A 7651-nucleotide genomic window follows, 5' to 3' on the forward strand; every position below is an offset into this window, starting at 1 on the left:
CCAGTGAGCATTTTCTCATTGTTAGTTGTCAGAGGCTGCGCGGCGCCACCTGCCGCCGGGCACGGTGTAGCCAGTAGCCACAACTTGTGCCATCTTGAGCGTTCCATGAGCTGCACGAGGACGGTGATTCACCGAAGACGTCAAGTTTATGACGATTTTTCCTTTTTGTGGATTTGTGAGCAAGTGAACAGAAACACTTTTTTTTCATCCGTCCCCAATCTGGGCACGAGGGTCTCAATGCCTGGGACATCTGGCATATGAGAGCCAGGCGACCTGGTCCTTACGGCCACCCGCCACTGAGGGCAAGGGTCCAGGGCTGGTGGCGGATGTGTCCCTGCGTGCGGCGCCGCCTGCTGGTGACATACCCTATTGAGCAGCGCCTGATACACTACACGAGCAGAGCCCTGCTTATTTGTGCCCTCACCTGTAGCTTCTGCTGCCTCAGGCACCGGCAAGGCGGGAAGAGCACGAGGCGAGACAGCAGCAGAGGCAAGGCCACGGCCCTCGCTCTGGAGGAGTGGCCCCTGCTGTGCTGGTGTGCGCCTTATCGGGGTCTTTGGCTCATGCCACACTCAATAAGGCCGCCTGGGGCACCAGCCTTATAAGCCTTCGCAGCTGAAGGAAACCTGGCGCTGGAGACTCACTGGTTGCCGCAGCCTGCCCAGGGTGATAAATGGTGATGCTATCATGAGCCGAAACTGCAGAGGTCTGTGGTGCCTGTCCAGAAGGCCGAGTGGAACGTAAGGCGAGAAGAGGAAGAGGCGACGGTAGGAAAGAGCGGAAGAGCTGTCAGGAACCTGAGGAGCTGGAGACGGCTGCCAGCAGGTACTGAAGGTGCAGGGCCGAGGGTGCCGAGCAAAAAGGGGCCGCCGCCACGCAGTTCTCATGGCCAGGTGGGGGATGACATTAGTATTTAAATCGGAGGGAACAAGTGGTAACGGTCGGGGAGGCGGCACGGGAGCCACTGCACAATGGCTCCTTCCCACCACGGGGTAACGTTTCACCTGCCTGCCCTCCGCCCTGCCACACCCCGCCCCGCCCTGTCCTGCCTTGTAACCCTGCAACCACCCTGCGGGACGAGCTGGGCACATTTTTGGCCCTCCACTTGCCGCAGAGGACCTGAAGGAGAGAGAGAGAGAGAGAGAGAGAGAGAGAGAGAGAGAGAGAGAGAATGAAAGAACCATCCACTGTCATTTATAGAAAGCGAGCAAGCTCATTCAAGACCCCACACGTTACTGGCCCCATTCCTAGCGACCCTCCTCCCCTCCCTCACCATCACTCCCTCCCTGTGTCCCTCCTCGCCTCTCCTCCTGTTGCATCGTTAGGCGGTCATCCTCACTCTCGTTTTCTTCCTCCCCGTAAATTATTATCATCGCCGATAGGAATCAAACTCGACCCCACAAATCACTACCGTCTTCAGCGTCATCCACCACGCTTATCACTCTCCCTCATACTTAGGCCTACCCGGAGGAGGCTTACATAGGCTTTGAGAGGAGGGAAAGAGGGGAGATGAAGGAGGAGGAGAACTTAAAAGGTGGTGGTGATGGAGCTCAGTTGTCAGTCGTGAGGTCAGGGAGGGGAGGTCAGAGGTCACGAGACAACTGGCACCGTGAGCGTGTTCGTGGTGACAAGGGAAGGGGAGGCGAGGGTGTTATGGGTACTTGAAGGGGAGGGGAATGAGAGGAATGAAGGGGAGAAGGGAGGAAGGGAAGAGGGGTTCGGGGATAGGTGAAGGAAGGAGTTGGATGAAGAAAGGAAGAGATGATGGGAAGAGCAGAATGAAGGGCTGAAGGGAGGAAGGGAAGAGGGGTTAGGGGATAGGTGATGAAGGAAGGAGTTGGATGAAGAAAGGAAGGGATGAAGGGAAGAGCAGAATGAAGGGCTGAAGGGTGGAGATGAATGAAAGGCTGAAGGGGTGAAGGGACGGCGGGAGTGAAGGGCTGAGGGGATGAAGGAATGAAGGGAAGAAAGAAATGAAGGGCTGAAGGAAGGAGGTATTGGCTTGAATTGAAGGGCGAAGATAAGAGGAGTTCAGGTATATAAGGATGAAGGAAGTGAATTAATTTGATCTTCCTTTTCTCTAATATTTGTGATGAAGTTCTCATTTCTTCCGTGCTCCTCCTCCTCCTCCACCTCCTCCTCTTCCCCTTCCTCTTCCTCCTCCTCCTCCTCCTCCTCCTCCTCTTCTTCCACCACCATCTCCTCTTTCTCCTCTTCCACCACCATCTCCTCTGTCTCCTCTTCCTGATCCTCTGTGCTCTTTAAAATTTTGAGTAAGGTTTAACAATAACTTCTAAGCCTTTTCCTACAGTGTATCGCCTTCCGGTTATTATTGTGCTTTGTTGATGTTTCGGAAAGTTTTATTATTTTTTTCTTTAATCTTCACTCGATGCATTTTCCCTCTCCTTTTTTTTAGGGGGGGGGAGGGGAAGGTGTTTATTTTTAAGATCGCGAGGCAACTGTTTACATTTTAGCCAGAAGCACGTGGTTAGGCTTAGCGGCTCCTCCTCCTCGTCTTCGTCCTCCTCCTCCTCGTCTCCGTCCTCCTCCTCCTCGTCTTCGTCCTCCTCCTCCTCGTCTCCGTCCTCCTCCTCCTCGTCTCCGTCCTCCTCCTCCTCGTCTCCGTCCTCCTCCTCGTCCTCTTCGTCGTTGTCGTCATCATCGCCTTCCTCCTCCTCTTCTTTCTTTATATAGATAGATAGATAGATGAAGAGAGGGATAGATGGAGAGATGAATGGGTGGATGGATAGTTGGAAATCTCTTATCTGTTTATTCATTCATCCATGCATCCATCCATTCGTCCATCTATCTGCCTAACTACATATCTATCAGTATCTATCTATCTATCTATCTGTCTATCTATGTTCTTGTTTTCACACTACTTGACTCTCCTCCTCCTCCTCTTCCTCTTCCTCCTACCCGGCAGCTGCAGCAAATCCCGGTCCTCTACTCTGCCTCTTTCCCTTCCTTCTTTCTCCTTCCTTCCCTTTCTCCTCTCTCTCTCTCGCCATCCCCTTACACATAAACTCACTCTTGTACTCCTCTATCTCTCTTCCCTTTATTCCAGCACTTTATCGCCCCTCTCTACGGTTAGTCGCTTTGTGATGTTCTTCCCTTCTGGTTTCGTGATGTTCTTCTCTTCTGGTTTCTCCTCTTTTGTTTATTATTTTTGTGCACGATAAGAGGGTTTCTGCTTGTTGTTGTTTTTTTTTTTTTTCACTCAAATGACATGTTTTTTTTTTTGTTTTTTTTTCTCCTGTCTTTCCCGTCTTGCTCCAACCGTTTTCTTTGCCGCATTTACCGTTTACCGTTGCTGTTGTGGCTGTTCTTCCTTTTTTTTTCCTCGTGCTTTTACCGAGTTATCTGTTTTGTTTTTGTTTTTTTCTATTTCCGCAGTTAGATTTGTTTCCATTTGATGTCTACTGCTTCCACATCCCACGCTGCTTTTCATTAGTTTCCTCGTGACTGCTTCTCTCATGCATTTTCCATCTTTATTACTTTGGGAAAATAAATAAACGAACTCAGTGAAAAAATGTCATAGATACAAGGCGCGTGGTGTTCCTAGGTAATTTTTTGCGATTGTTGTTGAGTGTGCATGACGGTGACGGGAAAGAGGGACGAAGATAAGTGTCGATTGGTAAATAATGACTAAATTGTCTAGAAAAAAAATGTGGTATCTTTTCGATTTCGTCTGATTTTATTTCTCTCTTCCATCTCCTTATCCATATCTCTTGATCATCCTCCTCTTTCGATTTTTTTTTTCACAGCAGAGAAAGCCGGTCAAGGGCAAAAAAATGAAACAATAATAAAAAAAAAAAGCCCGCCATTCGCTGCTCCAAAATGAATAAGATTTGTGCAAAAGTCACTAACGGTAAAATAATATACGTGCACATAGTTTTAATTTTTTCCTTGTCAGGCGGGAGAGAGAACCACATGCCAAATGAAGCTTCGTGTATAAGTAACGGTATGAGCATCAGTAGCAAATAAGTTAGTTCAATGCATTATTAGTTTTTCCTTCAAGTTAAATGACAAGAGTCCGAATTATTATATTTGCCTATACTGGTGATGGTCATGGTGTTCATTTGAGGCCTCGGCTTGGAAGTGTGGGTGAGCGTTTGTGTTGAGACAATGCGAACGTTGGAGAGATTGGGCCGTTGAGTTAGAAGAAGAATATTGCTGCTTCTGTGTAGAGTTGTTGGTGGTATGTAAGCCATGTCCCGCATGATAATAAAAAAAGCGTTTGGTGACTCTGTCAAGAAAATGACTGATATTCCACCATTCCCCATTTCCTGGGTTGGGATCACAATATAACGTGTAGATCGCATACCAAAGTGGTTTCATGACACGTAGATCGCATACCAAAGTAGCATCTAATTTTCTTTACATATTTACTTGTCTTTATTTTACTCTCTCTCTCTCTCTCTCTCTCTCTCTCTCTCTCTCTCTCTCTCTCTCTCTCTCTCTCTCTCTCTCTCTCTCTCTCTCTCTCTCTCTCTCTCTCTCTCTCTCAACTTTGCCGAGCTCTCGATTGTAATATATTTTCAGTCATTTCAACTCCTCACCTCCGACCTTTCTCAAATGTTTCTCATTCTGGTCACCGCTAGTCAGGGAGAAAGGAGAAGGGAGGGAGGGAAGGAGCAGGAAGGGACATCTGGACATTTACCTCCCGCCGTTAGACTTTCTTGGGGCCATACCCGTGGCATTCATCTCCTTCCCCGTGCCTTGTGCCTCCCTCCTGACCTTTCAAACAAGCCTCTGTCACCGCTAGTCAGGAGAAAGGAGGGGAGGGGGAGGGGGAAGGGAGGGAGACATCTGACATTTGCCTCCTGCCGTTAGACCTTTCTGGGGCCATACCTGCAGCATTCATCCTTCCCGTCTTCTGTGCCCTCCCTCACTCCGACCTTTCAAATAAGCTTTTCCTTCTGGTCACTGCTAGTCAGGGAGAAAGGAGAAGGGGAGGGGAGGGGAGGGCAGAGGGACATCTACATTTGCCTCCTGCCGTTAGACTTTCTTGGGGCCATACCTGTGGCATCTTACTCCTTTCCCTGTCTTCTTGTGCCCTCCCTCCTCCCCTTTCCTTGACCTTTCTCAAATGCCTTCCCTGGTCACTGCTAGTCAGGAGAAAGGGAGAAGGGGAGGGGAGGCAGGAGGGACATTCCTGTTGGACATTTGCCTCCTGCCGTTAGACTTTCTTGGGGCCACATACCTGTGGCATTCATCTCCTTCTGCCTCTTGTGCCCCTCCTCCTCCTCTTTCTTTCTTACCCCACCTTCCTTCTCCTCTGCGACCTGAGCCTTTCTTCATGCCCTCCTCCCTCCCTCCCTCCCACCTCCTCTTTTCCCAACCTCCTCCACACGTCATCTCGGGCTCGCGTGGCGCCTCGCAACACCCTCCGGCTCCTCGCGCGCCACACGCCGCTGCATCCCTTGCGTTGGGTCTCTGCGTGATCCGGGAGGATGCTTGTGGCACCGGCGTAATTGATGGATTCGTTGTTTATTGTAATTTTGGCGACGATAAACAATGTCGAAAATATTTTACAGCGCGTGGCCACGTGGGCATGGTAGGGTCGTGCCCATGTGACACCTGTCAACCGCCATCACAGACGCGCGACAGCTGTTATTTTCCTTCAGCCATTGGTCGGCCCGCGCGGCGGGAAGGGCCGCCATTGGGCTCTGGGGATTTGGGGCGGGCCCAGCTGAGCTCCGAGAACGCCCAGACGCTGCAAGAAAAAGAAAATTCTGAAGTATTTTAATCCGTTTGCTACAATGAACTCCATTTTGACAATGATGGGAAGGAAAATGGTTTCGCTAGTTGATGAACAACAATTTTCAAGTAAACAACAACAGACAGCACAACTGAGGGTACACAAACAAGGCCCGAGGGAGGCAGTCGTGGCCAGGCACGAGCGCGGAGGTCTTGCCTTTCCAACCTGATTGGCGGACGGCACGCTCCTCTGCACCTGCCGCCCCAAGACTATATAAGGCGCCGCACGCGTCGCGTCCTCGAACTGTTTGACCCACTGAGCAGACTCACTACCGCCCTGATCTTGGTGAGACTTGTGAGAGAAACCATGCCGAGCTCATTCATGGTGAAGCGCAACTATGCGCACTGCCCCTCAAGAAAACGGCCCCTGGCGCTGTACAACGAGCTGGCGTCGACGCCCCCCTGAGCAGGAGCAGCCTGAGGACCTAAGTGTGAAGTGGTCGCGTCTGGAGCCTGTCACCCAAGGCCGAGGCTGACGACACCACCCCTGCTGCTCCAGCCTGAAGGTGACGTGCCCTCCGCCCCGTGGTACTCCCTTCCCTGCCCTGCCCACCGCCGGAGTGCCTACAGTGCCCCACACAGTGCCCGCGCCACGCCGCCCTCACCACCCGCCGCCTGCGTGGCGGAGAGTCTACCACCCTCGGGAGTACCACCTGCAGCTCTTCCGCTCCACCTCCAGACAGTGGGAGCCCTGGAGGCCACAGCCGCGGCCTGCACCACCACAGTGGAACTCCTCGTACCTGCCACCTTCGCCCCAGGCCTCCCCTGTCACACCGGACCAGGTGCCAGCCAGTCCAGTGCCACAGTTCCACTTCTACCCAGACTCCTCTGCCTCATCTCCCCTGTGTCCACCTGCTCCTCCGCCACCTCAGAGTCCGAAGACGACGCCGGACCCACCAGGCAGAGGCGCGAGGCGCGCTACTGTGCACAGACTGCGGCAAGTCATACTCTACCTACTCCGGCCTCAGCAAGCACAAACAGTTCCACTGCGCCGCGCTGGGAGTTAAGTCCTTCGCGTGCAAGCACTGCGACAAGGTGTACACTAGTCTGGCGCCTCAAGATGCACATCCGCACCCACACGCTGCCCTGTAAGTGCCAGCTGTGCAGCAAGGCCTTCTCGCGGCCTGGCTGCTGCAGGGACACATCAGGACCCACACAGGGGAGAAGCCCTTCCAGTGCTCGCAGTGTGACCGCTGCTTCGCCGACCGCAGCAACCTGCGGCCCACCTCCAGACCCACGCCGACGTCAAGAAGTACGCGTGCACCTGCCACAAGACCTTCTCCCGGATGTCGCTGCTCAACAAGCACACTGAGGCCGCCTGCCTTGGCCCGCCCAGCAGGAGCAGTCCCCAGACAGCCCCGCCGAGGCCGGACCCAGTGAGTAGCAGCGGTTGCCGCCTCCCAGATTCTCGTGGAGTCGGCCCTGGGCCTCCCAGGGCTGGCCTAGTCTCCAGCTAGTCAGCGACCTGCCAGCCACTGTTGTGTTCCTACCTTGGTCACTAGTCTAGCTCCTAAGCCATACCTGTCCCCTCGTGGGATCCCAAAGCCAAGATATTATGTATTATTACTTTTATATACAACAATAAAACCATATTTGAATGTATTTACTCTTTCCATGTCCCAAAATACTGTCTGAGAGAGGTTGAAAGAAAAGAACAGAAAATATAAGGATTGTAATAAGTAAAACTGATCAGATAATAAAAAGGTTTGGGAGAAAACTGCCTCGGGGGAGAGCACGCGCCAACCAGACGAGCAGCCGACGCGGGTCCCCACTGATGGTAAAGTTTTAGGATTAACAGATGAGAAACAGGTTTAGCAAGATTCTGAAGGAGAGAGAGAGAGAGAGAGAGAGAGAGAGAGAGAGAGAGAGAGAGAGAGAGAGAGAGAGA

At 52.2% G+C, this 7651-nt stretch overlaps 1 pseudogene; it reads left to right on the forward strand.

Annotated features, from left to right (window-relative positions):
- Window positions 1-6070: 6070 nt before the first annotated feature.
- On the forward strand, window positions 6071-7220 carry LOC126994488 (zinc finger protein SNAI2-like; annotated as a pseudogene).
- The last annotated feature ends 431 nt before the right edge of the window (window positions 7221-7651 follow it).

This window comes from Eriocheir sinensis, unplaced genomic scaffold (genome assembly GCF_024679095.1).
Source record: "Eriocheir sinensis breed Jianghai 21 unplaced genomic scaffold, ASM2467909v1 Scaffold803, whole genome shotgun sequence".
Lineage (NCBI taxonomy): Eukaryota > Metazoa > Arthropoda > Malacostraca > Decapoda > Varunidae > Eriocheir > Eriocheir sinensis.